Genomic DNA, 13505 nt, shown 5'->3' on the forward strand with positions numbered 1-13505 from the left:
ATAAGGATAAAATCTTGATGAAGAAGTTAGCACTTGTTCATGTAACTTAGAGACTCTATGTTAGCACATGCTATATGTATATACACAAGGAAAGTGAAATAAAGTTGAGGAGGAAAGTTTAATTAAGTTTCCTAAAGTTAATTCAGGGACATCTTAAAGGGGGTCCTACAAGCAGCCTTCCAGGGCCCGTGACAAGGTCATTAAGAAGACAGGGACAGGCAGGATGAGAAAGAATAAACCTAAATTACAATAAGGTTCAGATTGCATGGAAAGAAAAAAACTTTACATTGTGAGGACAGCCCAGCAGGGGAGCAGCTTTCCTCAGGACTGCACATTTCCAGAACTCATCTGGATAAAACCATAAGCAACCTGGTCTGAAACCCATGTTCTGCTTTGAACAGGAGGTTGGACTAGCAATCCTGGCACCTCTTCCTATCTGAATTATCCTAGAATTCTGTAAATTCGTTTTTTTTTTTTTTTCAATTAAATTGCTCAACTTTGTAATCTTATTATCCTTTATGCATTATATTTATGCATTGTCACAGAAAGCTTGCAAAGGTGTCTTTTTGTGCTTTCTCCTGTAGCTAAACTGCTTTCAGTGAGGAACCTTCACAAACCAAAAGCCATCTGAAATAAACTGATCACCATGATTTCTAGGTTCTTGTTTCAGATCCTGCATGGCAATTTGAAGTAATTGTCCATACTTATCCCTGAAACTGTAGTTTGCTGGAGAATAGCTCTTTCCACTGAAGTTTCCAAAGATGTCATATAGCACTACCAAAAATTGGTTATTTTATTTCCAGTCTCTGCTTTTAATCTAAATGTGTCAGTAACTGTGCTAACTGTGGAGGAAATCAGGACCAAGCCAATTATTGCTTCAGCTTTTTTGTTTTCATAATTGTATGGAAATTTAGGATGGTCCAATGATTTTAAAACACAAGATATAGCAACCCTCCCTCAGCCTCATGGCAGGGTAGCATACTTTAGCTTCACTAAGAGTGAAAGGGCTAAAAGGCTCAGGGAGAATAAATTACTCTCCAGGAGATACTTCTGTTTATGGAAGAATAAAACAAGTCACCTCACCTTTCCTTTTTTCTTTGTGTGAGAGACTTTTGGTGGGAAGAAAAGGTGAAGCCCAGGGTGTTTCCCACTGAAAATGAGCTTGAAGAGATCTGTGAAGATCATCTGGGGAGGCTGTTCTCCCTCTCAACACTAGCTGAGTAGATTTTTTTCTCGTGACTAATAATTGGTAAAACTAGGTTTTCAATCTGTCCAAATTTATATAACAAATTTAGCCCATCTGAATTGAAAGCTTTTAAGTGGGTTTTGTTTGCTTTAAGAACCCATCATACGAAACCAGAACAAAAGAAAAAAAAATAACGTTGGCCAGTTACACCAGGGCTCAAGAAACAGAGCTTTTCAGGATTTTTCAGTAATGTGCAGGATACTAGAGATGCAAATGAAGTTCCATTTCCTCCTGAGGGAACCAAAACCTGCCTTCTGACTTTCCTGGTGTAAACCAACCAAGCAAGTTGTCCACACTCACCCTCTGTGATATAAAGAATATATATATATCATTTTTCTAATAGAACATTAGAATATTAACAGAGATTAGAGAGAAAGTTCAACCTAGAGTTGTCCTACCTGGCTGGAAAGTGGGGTGCTCTGTGAGGATATGGGACATGTAGGAATGGAGAGAATTGAGCTGGTCATAGCTTGAGTGAGAAATCTGATCCCTGAACCTATAGAGAAAAGGCATGAAATTGCCACATCATATTTTATGAAGTTAATGCTGTATTTCTTTGGCTTTTCTTTCAAATACTTTAATGGTTTTGTTCATGTCAAATGGGAACAGTCTGTGTCAGAACATCTATTTTTTTGCTTTTGCCAAAAGAACTTAGAATTTAGTTGGTGCCAATGACATTTTTATTTCTCATTTCATGCTTTACAGCACAAATAAAAAAAATAAAAACTAACAAAAAAAATCATATAGAGATCTGCTTCAGTTTTGCAAGAGTTATTCCATTTAGAGCTGAATCTAAAGAGTACCTTCCAACACTGGAATAAGTAGGCACAGCTCCCATTGGCTTTAAAGCTTATCCTGGTAACTATCCAGGTCTGTGCTTGAGCAATGGAATAGAAAATAAATGTAACTGAAGAGGAGTTAATAAAAGTTTTAGTCACCCATTAAATAATGCACCTTTAATGCTCCAGACACAATAATCCCAGTGCTTCTAAAATTAACAAGGGTTCTTTCTGTCCTTGCCTGACTTGCAGTGTAATTCTATCTCATATTACTGATAAACCCTTGAAATACAGGGAATGTTCCTTCTGCATATATCCTTCACAGCTCAGCTCTAAGGATACATGATGTACCTTGTTCTGTCTCAGGACCTACTGTGCTTCTTTCTCATCTGTTCATTCCTTTCAGTCTTCAGTGTGAGAGATCCTATCCTATTGCCATGGGGATAGCCATTCAGTCAGAAAACTGTTTATTTCGTTTCAGACACTTACATGGTATCAGTGCACTCAGGTTCATTCCAGATTTTACTCCTGGTAAGAATAAAAACAAATCCTTCATTTTAAAATATGCTTTGATTTCCACATTGCCCATTTGATTTTGTTTGCTTCCACCAGTATCCAGCAATTATTCTCGGAAAAAAAAAAAAAATCTTTCTTTTTCAGTACCATAAATCTGAAAAAGAAAGATAAATTCTTCCTTTTCCACTTAGGTTCTTTTCAGATGTGCACTAGATTTAAAAAGTCTCTCCAGACCTCCATTGCTACCAGACGCGATCCCTTGCCAGACCAATCAGACTTGCCGTGAAATAAGGTTTCCCGTCATATTAAGGTACAGCTGTCATCTTAACCCTAAGTGCTGTAAACAACCAGTTGCTGGCAGTGGATCATAAACAGAACTATAATCTATGTACCTCAATTTTCCACATGTCTGGCCAAGAAAGGTATCTCTCCATGACATCATTCCATCTCATCCATTACCCTGTCTCCTCAGCTTTACAACACTTTTATCTTTCTTTTTATGTCTTCTGCATCCACTTCCTTTGGATCTGCTTGAATCATTTCTCTGTGCCATTTTGGTTATTGTACATAGCCCAGTGGTGACTCATGGAAACGCCTGTGGACTCCTTGCCTATTTATTCTACCAGCCATATCCTGTTATTTGTCTGTCTCTCAACTATTCTTGTAACTAGAGACTTTCTGCTTGACTTGCAAATATTGCTTTTCTCGCTTAGGATTTTAATTCTTGAACATGCAGTCCTAGTGTTGCTTTGGTCTTTTTCTGTCTCTAATTTTCTGTGCTCTACTGACTGAAAAAAACCCTACCTCTCTAGCAGTTTAGTGGGATGCATCCGTCCACCTTATTAATTCTGCAGTGGAAGCAGCGGCCTCTTCTTCTTACAACAACTAGGAATTGTTGGCTTTCTTCTCTTGCCTAAGGGAGCCCAACCCTGGCAGAGTCCAAAGGGACTGTCCCTTTAACCTTAGTCCCACAGTCACAGTGTCACGACTTCACTGCACCCTGCATGTGGGTTTTCTTTATCTGCATATCTTGTCTACCAAACAAATAAAAATATTACTCACTTATGTATACTTACAACTGATTTTGTTTCTCCCTCTATAAAGGAATCAAAGAAGTGAAGAAGAAAAGAATATAAAGACAGAGGAAAAGAGAAGACAAAGGAGCTTTTCTGTGCATTCTCTTTCGTCTCCCATAACACTTCTTAGTTCTTTTTCTTGACACTACTAGAATTCCAGTGGTGTAGATCTGTGGGGAAAAAAATAAAGCATGTATTTTGCACTCTGCTGTCTTTGAGGAGACTGCAACTGCCATTGAGATGGCTTCCGATGGATAAAAGGACCTAATGTTATGTCTCAGTAACATCTTTGTTAGAATTTTTATTACTAATACTTTAAATTTATAAATAATGCTAGGATCAAATATATTTTTTTTCTTGTTCTATTAGCTTTAGCAGATATTTTCTTCCTATGTCGTCACTCTGCTTTCCAAAGTACCTGCCCTCTCTTCCTTGTGATGCAATTTTCTTCAGTCTCAAAGTTGACATTCTACTGCACAAAGACTTCTGAATTTAAAGTAAGAAAGTTTCTAGCCATTTTCTATGGAAACTGTGCTTGTCAGTCTTGGACAAGGGCTCCAAAGAAACAAGGACCCTGATACTTCCTTCCCTCAGAATCCAGCTTCAAAACCTACATGCTCTGGAAGGACTTCAGCATCAGGTAAGTTTTAGAGTATAGCCAGTACTCACAGTTGCTGGAGCCTTCCCTTCCAGCCCTCCTGCACACATAATCCCACTAAAATACAGCACCTCTGTAAAAAAGAAATGCTGTTCTCAGGAGTCATTTGCAGCTTTAGGCTCTGACAGCAATGGTGCCCAAAAGGAAAATACTTATTTATGACTGAACCACATGTCACCAGAGGCAAAGCAGGAAACTTCAAAGAAATCTTAGGGCATCAGTATCAGCTATCCAACTAACACTGACTGGCAAATAAAGAGCCTAAGGAAGCTGGGGCTGTTCAACCTGGAGAAAAGAAGACTGTGTGGTGACTGCATAGCAGCCTTCCAGTATCTGAAGTGGGCATCCTTGCCCACAACAGGAGGATTGGAACTAGATAAGCTTAATGTCCTTTCCTATTGTCCTGGGTTCAGCAGTAGCAGTCATGTTTCTCCTCCTTGGTAGCTGGTGCAGTGCAGTGTTTTGACTTTCGGCTCAGGAACAGAGCTGATAGAGATGTTTTGGTTTGGCCAAGGACTTTGTGAGCCTCATGCTCTGCCAGGGAGGAGGGGAAGCTGGGAGGAAGCAGAGACAGGACACCTGACCCAAACTGACCAAAGAGCTATTCCATACCACAGCACGTCATGCCCAGCATGTAACTGGGAGTTAGCTGGAAGGGCTGGGAGACTGCAGGGTTGGAGGAGGTATCGGTCGGAGCTTGGTCGGGCTTGGGGGGCGAGTTATCGGTCAGCTGGTGCTGAGGTGCTGTATTCTGTTCCCTTGTTATTTCCTTTATCTTTATTATCATTGGTGGTAGCAGTAGTGATTTGTGTTATACCTTAGTTACTAAACTGTTCTTATCTCAACCCGTGGGAGTTGCATTCTTTTGATTCTCCTCTCCGTCCCTCCGAGAGCGGGGGGAGGGCAAGAAAGGGGGGGAAGTGAGCGAACGAATTACCTGACTGGGTTTAAACCACGACACCTATGCAAACCGTTCTGTGATTCTATGATATATAATTTTCACATGTAACTTTTTAAACTGTCAGTCACAACTGCTTTCATGCTCAAGAGTTCATATCCTACAAGACAACGGTTTCTTAAATGCTCTAAAGACAAAGCAAGCTGTTAGCTTTATTCAAAAACATCCCAGATGGACAGTTTTCATATTTTATCCTACACGGATTATAATAATCTCAAAATATATGCTACTAAAAATTCAGATAGTAAGAAGACACAGAAGATACATCCATTTTCACTGGATTCACCATTCACAGGTGAAATTTTTATTTTTATCATAGAATCACAGAATGGTTTGAGTTGGAAGGGACCTTAAAGATCACCTAGTTCCAACTCTCATGCCACAGGCAGAAACACATTTCCCTACACCAGGTTGCATCCAACCTGGCCTTGAGCACTGCCAGGGATGGGGAAGCCACAGCTTCTCTGAGCAACCTGTGCCAAGTGACTCACCACCGTTTCGGTGAAGAATTTCTTCCTTATATCTAATCTAAATCTACCTGCTTTCAGTTTAAAGCCATTCTCACTTGTCCTATCACTACTTGCTCCTACAAGAAGTCCCTCTCCGACTTTCTTGTAGGCCCCCTTTAGCTACTGAAGGGTTGCTAAAAGGTCTCCCTCCTTAGACCCTACTTTGCTCCAGGCTGAACAGCCCCAACTCTCTCATCCTGGCTTCACAGGAGAGGTGCTCCAGCCCTCTGATCATCTTTGTGGCCTTCCTCTGAACTTGCTCCAACAGGTCAATGTCCTTCTTATGTTGGGGGCCCCAGAGATGGAGGAACCTGCACCCCAGATGGGGTCTCACAAGATCATGGGGTTTCAGCAGCAAGACTGCATTGTTCTTGTTACAAATCAATAGGTCAAAAGTATTTCTGATGCAAAGTTTAGTCACTTTGAATTTGGATGCCACCAGCTTGATATAAATTTGGGGGGTTTTCTTAATGTCTTAGAATCCAAAATTTTAATTTCTGGAATGACTTCTAACTTTTTGGGTAGGACTCATCCTTATTTCTGCCTAGGCTGCCTTTTAGGTAAAGCACTGTACCCAAATATCAGTCTGTGAATGCTGGAAGGTTTTAAGGATTAATTCAGGTCCACTAAAGCGAAGCAATACCTACAACTTAGATCACCTACTACTAAAATTTCTGTGTGTTCAATGATTCACACTTCACTACTATACTATAGACAGGCATCACCACTCTTCCTCTTCTTAAAAGCCGTGAGCAGTTGGAGATTATTATTTACTCTTGTAACTCTTCCCTCACAGGTTACAACAGCCTTTTCCTGAACTTTCCCCAATAGTCTTTTGAGGAAAAAGCAAAATGTAGGGATCTGTTGGCACAAAATACATCGGAAAGAAGGAGACAGTGAACCAAAGTCTTTGCCAGATCCTTCCACAGAGCATTTCTTGACAATTTGCTATTTAAAAGATTAGGCAGTTGTTACCTCCCCATTTAAAACAATTGCCTGTCACCACCTAAGATATTCTCTTCCTTGCATTGGTCTTTGAAGAAATTATAAGCAAGTCCTTGTCTAAAACTGCTGTTCATGAATACTTGTTCTGGCTGGATTCAGCACTTGAGATACTAAAAGAAATCAGTGCCAAGTTTCTTATTGCTTCTTCATCAAAAGCTCAAACCAAATAATAAACATAATACAGGAAGTACCTCTTGAATGTCCATCATTTGCTCCGAAAAGCCAAGGAGGGATATGTGATTTTAATTCTACTCTTGTTCACTTCACTTCACTAGTTGTGGGGTTAAGTCTGGAAGAAGAGTCTTATTTTTCTTCTTTTTTCTTTTCTCTTTTTGTCCTAATTGCGCATGACAGTCTGTTGATAGAGAAAAAGCACAGTAGTGGATCCTGGTCAAATTGTCACCCCTAGTGCCCTGAATTTGTGTTGCGGAAAGACACCATTTGCCACAATTGTAGGGCTCTGTTAATTCCAGGATGCTATGCTTTATTTATATTTTTTTAGTTTGTTTCTAATGGGAAAAAAAAAGATTGGTAAAGTAGGAAGGCAACAGTAAACTTCTACTTTTCAGAGATGCCTCCTGTCCAGTTAATGAATGATGGCCTCTCTGGGAAAACCTTACTTCTTCATTTTAAAGACGAGCAAGACACCCTGGCTGCCTAAAGCCTTAACTCCTTTCCCTAGCCTGTATTCAGCTAAGGAAAATTTCAGACTGTTCTGCTCCTAATTTTGCACTTCAGACACCAAAACACAGTATTAATCTCTGCCTGTCTGATAGAACTATTCACTTAAAGAGGGGAAATATGAGTACCAGGATGCATATGTCATTTTTTTAATATCTGTGTCTGATTATGGACTCCAGCTCTCAAAGCTGAGAGGTCTGAAGGGGAGTTAACCCCTCCCTGCTTCTGGCCAAGCCTGAGCACAGACTGATCCACCCACAGTAGCCTGTACCTCAGCCTCCCTGCCCAGGCAGCATTTGTTCTCCACAGAGCGCTAATTTATAACTATCAAGGACAATTAGGGAATCTGGATTCAAGCACAGTCCTGAATCCTAAGCTAACATATAGATCAAGACAGAAGGTACAGGTCAAACTTAAAGCCTGAAGGCATTGATCTAAATTACTGAAGGCTCATGAGAGCCATTACTGAAAACTACTATTCCAGCAATACAAAATATTGCCACCTACTACCATTTGTATAAAATCAAATCAGTTTTTCATATGCCACCCTAAAGGATGATATACACTTTCACTGCAAATGTCTCACAGATTTACCTAAAGACCAAAACCCTGTGCTGTCTTCTCTACACCTAAGTTTAAAATAATGAATATAAGGTGAGGAGAAGCCAAACAGGAACTTTTCATAAACACATCTTAACCTGCAAAAAAACCCAACAACCAATCACAAACAAAGCAGCAATTTAAAACAGAATATATGAACACACACAAAAGGACAGTTAAAGAAATTGGCAGAACTGATCTTTTCTATATGACTTCATTACGACAACCATCAGATTTAACATGGGTGTCTGACATTACATCAGTGGATACTTGCAAACATGTCTGAGAATCTGGAAAATAACTTGCATAACTAAGGAAAAAACAAACATGCGAACATAGTAAAACTTTTTTTCCTTCCAGTAATAATTCAATTGTTTGAAGCCTCAGGCTGGTCTTTTAGCACAACTTATTCAATCCTGACTTTTAGCCCAGAAGCAGCTTGGTGCAAAACCACTGTTCTGATCTTGTTACGATGTCCACCATCTGCTGTCTGGCAGTGGAAGAGTATTATGCACATTATCGTGCCCATATCCCATTCTCTGAAAGCTGGCTGTGAGGGCAAGCTTTAGAAAAGGGCATAGAAGAGACAGCATTGACTGCTGCAAGGTGTCTGGAGGGTTTTCTGTCGCTATACCTTTGGAGGGTGTCTCATATTGGAGTAAAGTGAAGCATATGCTGAAGGGCACTGAACTCTGCATTTATATACATGCAGTACTGCCTTTTGGTATGGGGTGATCACTGCGTGAACAGTTAGCAGACTGTTTACACAGATATTCCTGTAGTTTGGTGGAGGTGGGGAATATTGCTTTTGAGCAAGCGCATATTGAGACATGCTTAGGAGCATAAAGCTTCAATTCTTTCTTACTTTTATTCACATTCTGAATTCAAGTCAGAGCTCTTCAAAAGCTCACAATTTACTTTTAACAGTCTCTGTTAAAATGTTAACCATTTTGCCATAAACCAATTTTTATTCTTTTTCCTAGAAGTCTAATGGTTCTTTCAGTTGCAGTTAAAATAGACTGCAAGCCTTGAAGAGTAACCATCTACCTCCATCAAGGCAGGGTCCACCAGCCCTTTTTCCCTCTCTTCATTCTGTCCTTCTTGCCCCATTTTGCCTTAAGGGCTGGTTGCTCTCATGCTCCAATAACATTACAAAATGCTTAGAGGGCAGGTAGCAACATCACTGGGCCAACATTAGCCTAGTATTTGATTCTGTTGATCTATAAGAGACTCATCAGTGCAGAAATCTTTCTAATTGGATACCAGCTTTTTGTGCAATTTAGCCTACGGCCTTCAGTGTTGGACATGATAAGAGAGATGAAAACTTCTCAAGCAGATAAGGACACAGATTTTCTATGGTTAACTCTTTCACAGATAAACCTCAGGTGTAAAGGGTGGGGTCAGTTCTGTGTATGGTGTGCCTCACCAAAAAAATCCACTGTAGAGGCTCAAAGGGTTTACTCACACTTGGAAAGCCCTGTAGCGACAGGTGAGGGACAAAATGGCAGGTGATAAGGGTCACTGGAAGCTGCAGACCCAACCCTGCATGCAGGCGGTTCAGGACATTGGTCGCTTGAGATTGACCCAGGAGATTACAGTCTAGTTTGGAAACATCCTGACTGACCAAGCAGCCTTTTTTCCAACCGGATTTGCCTATCCCACATTGCCCTTTCAGTCATCATCGTGCTTCTAGTAAGCGTGGGTATAGCCTTTCCCAAATCTTCATTTGCGAAGCCAAGTCATTAATCAATCAATAATAAAGAAGAAATGCTGTTGATACTCAGTGGCACAGAAGAACAGAAAACATAATTTTAACAAAGGAAAATGTACCAGTGAGGTAGTCTATTCATTAACATGTGTGAAGAAGTGGGAATTTAATCTCAACAGACCTCCTTCTTCCCCAGAGTTACTGTTTATGTATAACAGCCCGAATGATTTGCATAGTCTCGTGAACACAAGGTTTTCCTTTCTGCATGTGCTTTAATCATTGCCAAATATTTTACTTTCTGTCATGGTTTAAATCCTAGCCATACAGCTTGTTCACTCACTCCCAGTGAGTGGTGCCGGGCTGAGAGCAATCGAGGGACACCCAACCCCTCCCCCCCCCCCCGGGACTCTCCCCTTCCCCGCTCCCGGAGGAACAGGGAGGAGGATCAAAAGAGTGCAACTCCCACAGGTTGAGACAAGAACAGTCCAGCAACCAATGTACAACACAAATCACCACCGCTACCACCAACGACAACAATGAGAAGGGAAAATAACAAGGGAAGAGAATACGATACCACCGGCCAAGAAAACGAGTCCCACCTGAAAGCCCGTGTCCTTCCGGGTAACTCCCAGTTACCTCCCACCCCGGGCATGATGTGCTGCGGTATGGAATACCTCCCTGGCTAGCCCAGGTCAGGCACCCGTCTCTGCTTCCTCCCGGCTTCCCCTCCTCCCTGGAAGAGCATGAGCCTCACAAAGTCCTTGGTCAGGGTAAACATCACTTAGCAACAACCGAAAACATCGGCTTCACCAACACTGTTCCCAGGCTGGAAGTCAAAACACAGCACTGCACCAGCTACCACAAAGGAAAAAACATGACTGCTACTGCTGAACCCAGGACACTTTCCCATATAGTCTGCTCTAACTTCTCTCTTGGGGTACAACAACACAGTGTCTCAACCTGAGAATTTGTAAGTGTCCTCCCTTTCTGCTGTGGTTCAGGATCTGGAAGAACTGGTGTTCCCAGTGAAGTGTTCCTGGTTTGTAGCCCCAGTAAGCAAGAAACTGGGTATCGCAACAATGAAGGATTGTTTCCCAGAATCACAGAATCATAGAATGGTTGAGGTTAGAAGAGACCTCTGGAGATCATCTTGTCTATCCCCTCCTGCTCAAGCAGGCTTACCTAGACCATGCTGCCCAGAACCATGTCCATACGGCTTTTGAATATCTCCAAGGAGGGAGATTCCACAGCCTCTCTCAGCAACATGTGCCAGTGCTCAGTCACTCTCACAGTAAAAAACTGATTCCTGATGTTCAGACAAAGCTATCATCTACAAACAGTGCAAAGAGTAGCAAATTCACAAGTAGACAACTGTATTTGATTATATGGGTCCTGTCCCGAAGGTCTTTCTGTCTATGTGTTTGTTCTACTCTGTTGAAGATTAAGTATTCATCTTTCAAAATTAATTTTATTCTCTGTTGAAACCAGAAAATGCCCTTACATATTTCCATTTGCATTTAGATTTACGTAGAAAATCAACAAGATTAAAAAGCAGAAGATAATAAAAAATGTGCCATAAATTCAGGTCCCTCGAATTAGAAACTGGACATCAGAATAAAGACATGCCATTAACATGCACCATATTTCACAGACTTTCACCTTATCTGTGATCATCTCTTCTAATACTCATGGTAAAATTAGCTCTCAATCCTTGACAAGAAATTTCTAAGTTACATAAGAATTATATGCATATAGGCACATAGACCAGTATGATACATACACACCAAAATATTCATACACACAATTATGAAAAATGAAACAATTTTTAATGAGTTGTGATAAACAAAAAAAACCCTAAGTGCCATTTCTTTTTTTGTTTAGGGGTAGCATAAAGAACAAAGTAAGTTTATGCTGATTTACATTACTCTTCTAAAAAAACATGTTTAGTACTGGAGGAAGAACATCTTGACAGAAAAAGTAACTCACATTTTAAAACAAATAAGCAAAAAAAAATGCACAAGCACCATAAGAAACAGGTGATGTATAAAGACTGGGCACATTTTATCCTAATGAGAAAAGCCATGGAATGCTTTAGAATGGCTATTCTGTAAAATGAAAAAGGAGACTGATAAAGTACATCAGATTAAACTAAATGCAAATAAGTGCATTTGGGAAAGATTTTTCAAAGATAAAATCATTCAGTTCTTTACTGAAATTCACGCTGAACACATTGTACTCATTCAATAACTAAAACAAGAACAAGGCCACACAAAATAGAAAGCAATGTGTCTGCAGAATGTAACTTGCTGCCTTTGCTGAAAATCAACTATTTTCTGTCCCATTGGAGCTATTACCAAATAGGTGTCAAGAAGACACACCAAAGTATTCCTACAGATAAAGCCTAGAGGGAATCTGAATTTTAGAACAGAATTGCAGAATGATTGAAGCAGGAAGGGACCTCTGGCTGCTCAAGCAGGGCCACCTAGAGCAAGTTGCTCAGAAGAATGTCCAGATGGCGTTTGATTATCTCCAAGGAGGGATCCTCCACGTCTTGTTTGTGCTTCATGTTCTCAATATGTGATCATGAGATTAATATAATTGGCAATCTAAAACAGTGCACTTCTAGGCATGTTTTAACATACCTGAGAAAAGCAAATTATTAAATAAAAGGTATTTTACTTGCACAGTGTAAATTAGAATTAAAAAATATTTTACTTATTAATTTCATGTTCTCGGGTATATTAAAAATATGAAAACCATATGAAAAACCATGATAATATAATCAGTAGAAGAACGAGTACTAGAGCTTTCAGAGAGTATTTCTAATAAGTGATGATTCCACACTTGTGTAGAATGGTAGAACACCTAAACTGTACACTTTGGTAGAATGAATCACTTGAGATGACAGATTATGAAAGCCCAATGTAATTGCAGGTTAATGTCTAGCTCCATTTCTTGTAGTCATTGTATGACTACTGCAGACTTTTCACATACTTCTAGTCACCACTACTGCACAGTAAAGCTGTAGAATGTACACTTTGGTAGAATGAATTACTAGAGATGACAGATTATGAAAGCCCAATGTAATTTCAGGTTAATGTCTAGCTCCATTTCTTGTAGTCATTGTATGACTACTGAAGACTTTTTACATACTTCTAGTCACCACTACTGCACAGTAAAGCTGTCTGAGGAGTCTCAGGCACAGTCTATGCAGTGGTGTGTAGAGAGCTTATATCAAGAGTTAAATCCCCTAAATATTTGGATAGGTGATATAAAGATGATTCTGGCAGGCTGAGCAACAAGACCCTGTTGCAAGTGGGTCCAACCCCCAACCCTCAATCACACAGTGGGTCCACACTCAACCAGGGCAAGAACTTTGCTGGATCTTGGCACCACCCAGAGATCCTGCATTTGCCCCCAGCACAAAGATGTAAGAAGAGAAGAGACCAGATCATGTATAAACTTAGCTGTGCTATGGGAATGCATACCTGAACAAGGGGTGACAAAAGTCACAATGCATCTGCCAGTTTGGAATAGTTTTCAGACCTCTAGTCCAGGTCAAGGTATGCTTTTCTTCAGAAGGTTTACATTGCTCCCTACCCTTCATGACTCCTGGGTTACTACAGAAACCCTCTACATCCTTATTTCCAGCCATGTTCCTCTCTTGTCCTTTATATGGGTGCACTGGCCAGTACTGACTTTGTTTCTGGTATTGAAGATCAGAAGCAGTTCTTGGTGGAAGAATTGGGACTTCTGGCAATTCATTGTC

The sequence above is a fragment of the Pezoporus flaviventris genome, unplaced genomic scaffold, assembly GCF_033815535.1.
Source record: "Pezoporus flaviventris isolate CSIRO_AGI_PZ_B2104156 unplaced genomic scaffold, CSIRO_AGI_Pfla_v1 ptg000031l, whole genome shotgun sequence".
NCBI classification, from domain to species: domain Eukaryota; kingdom Metazoa; phylum Chordata; class Aves; order Psittaciformes; family Psittacidae; genus Pezoporus; species Pezoporus flaviventris.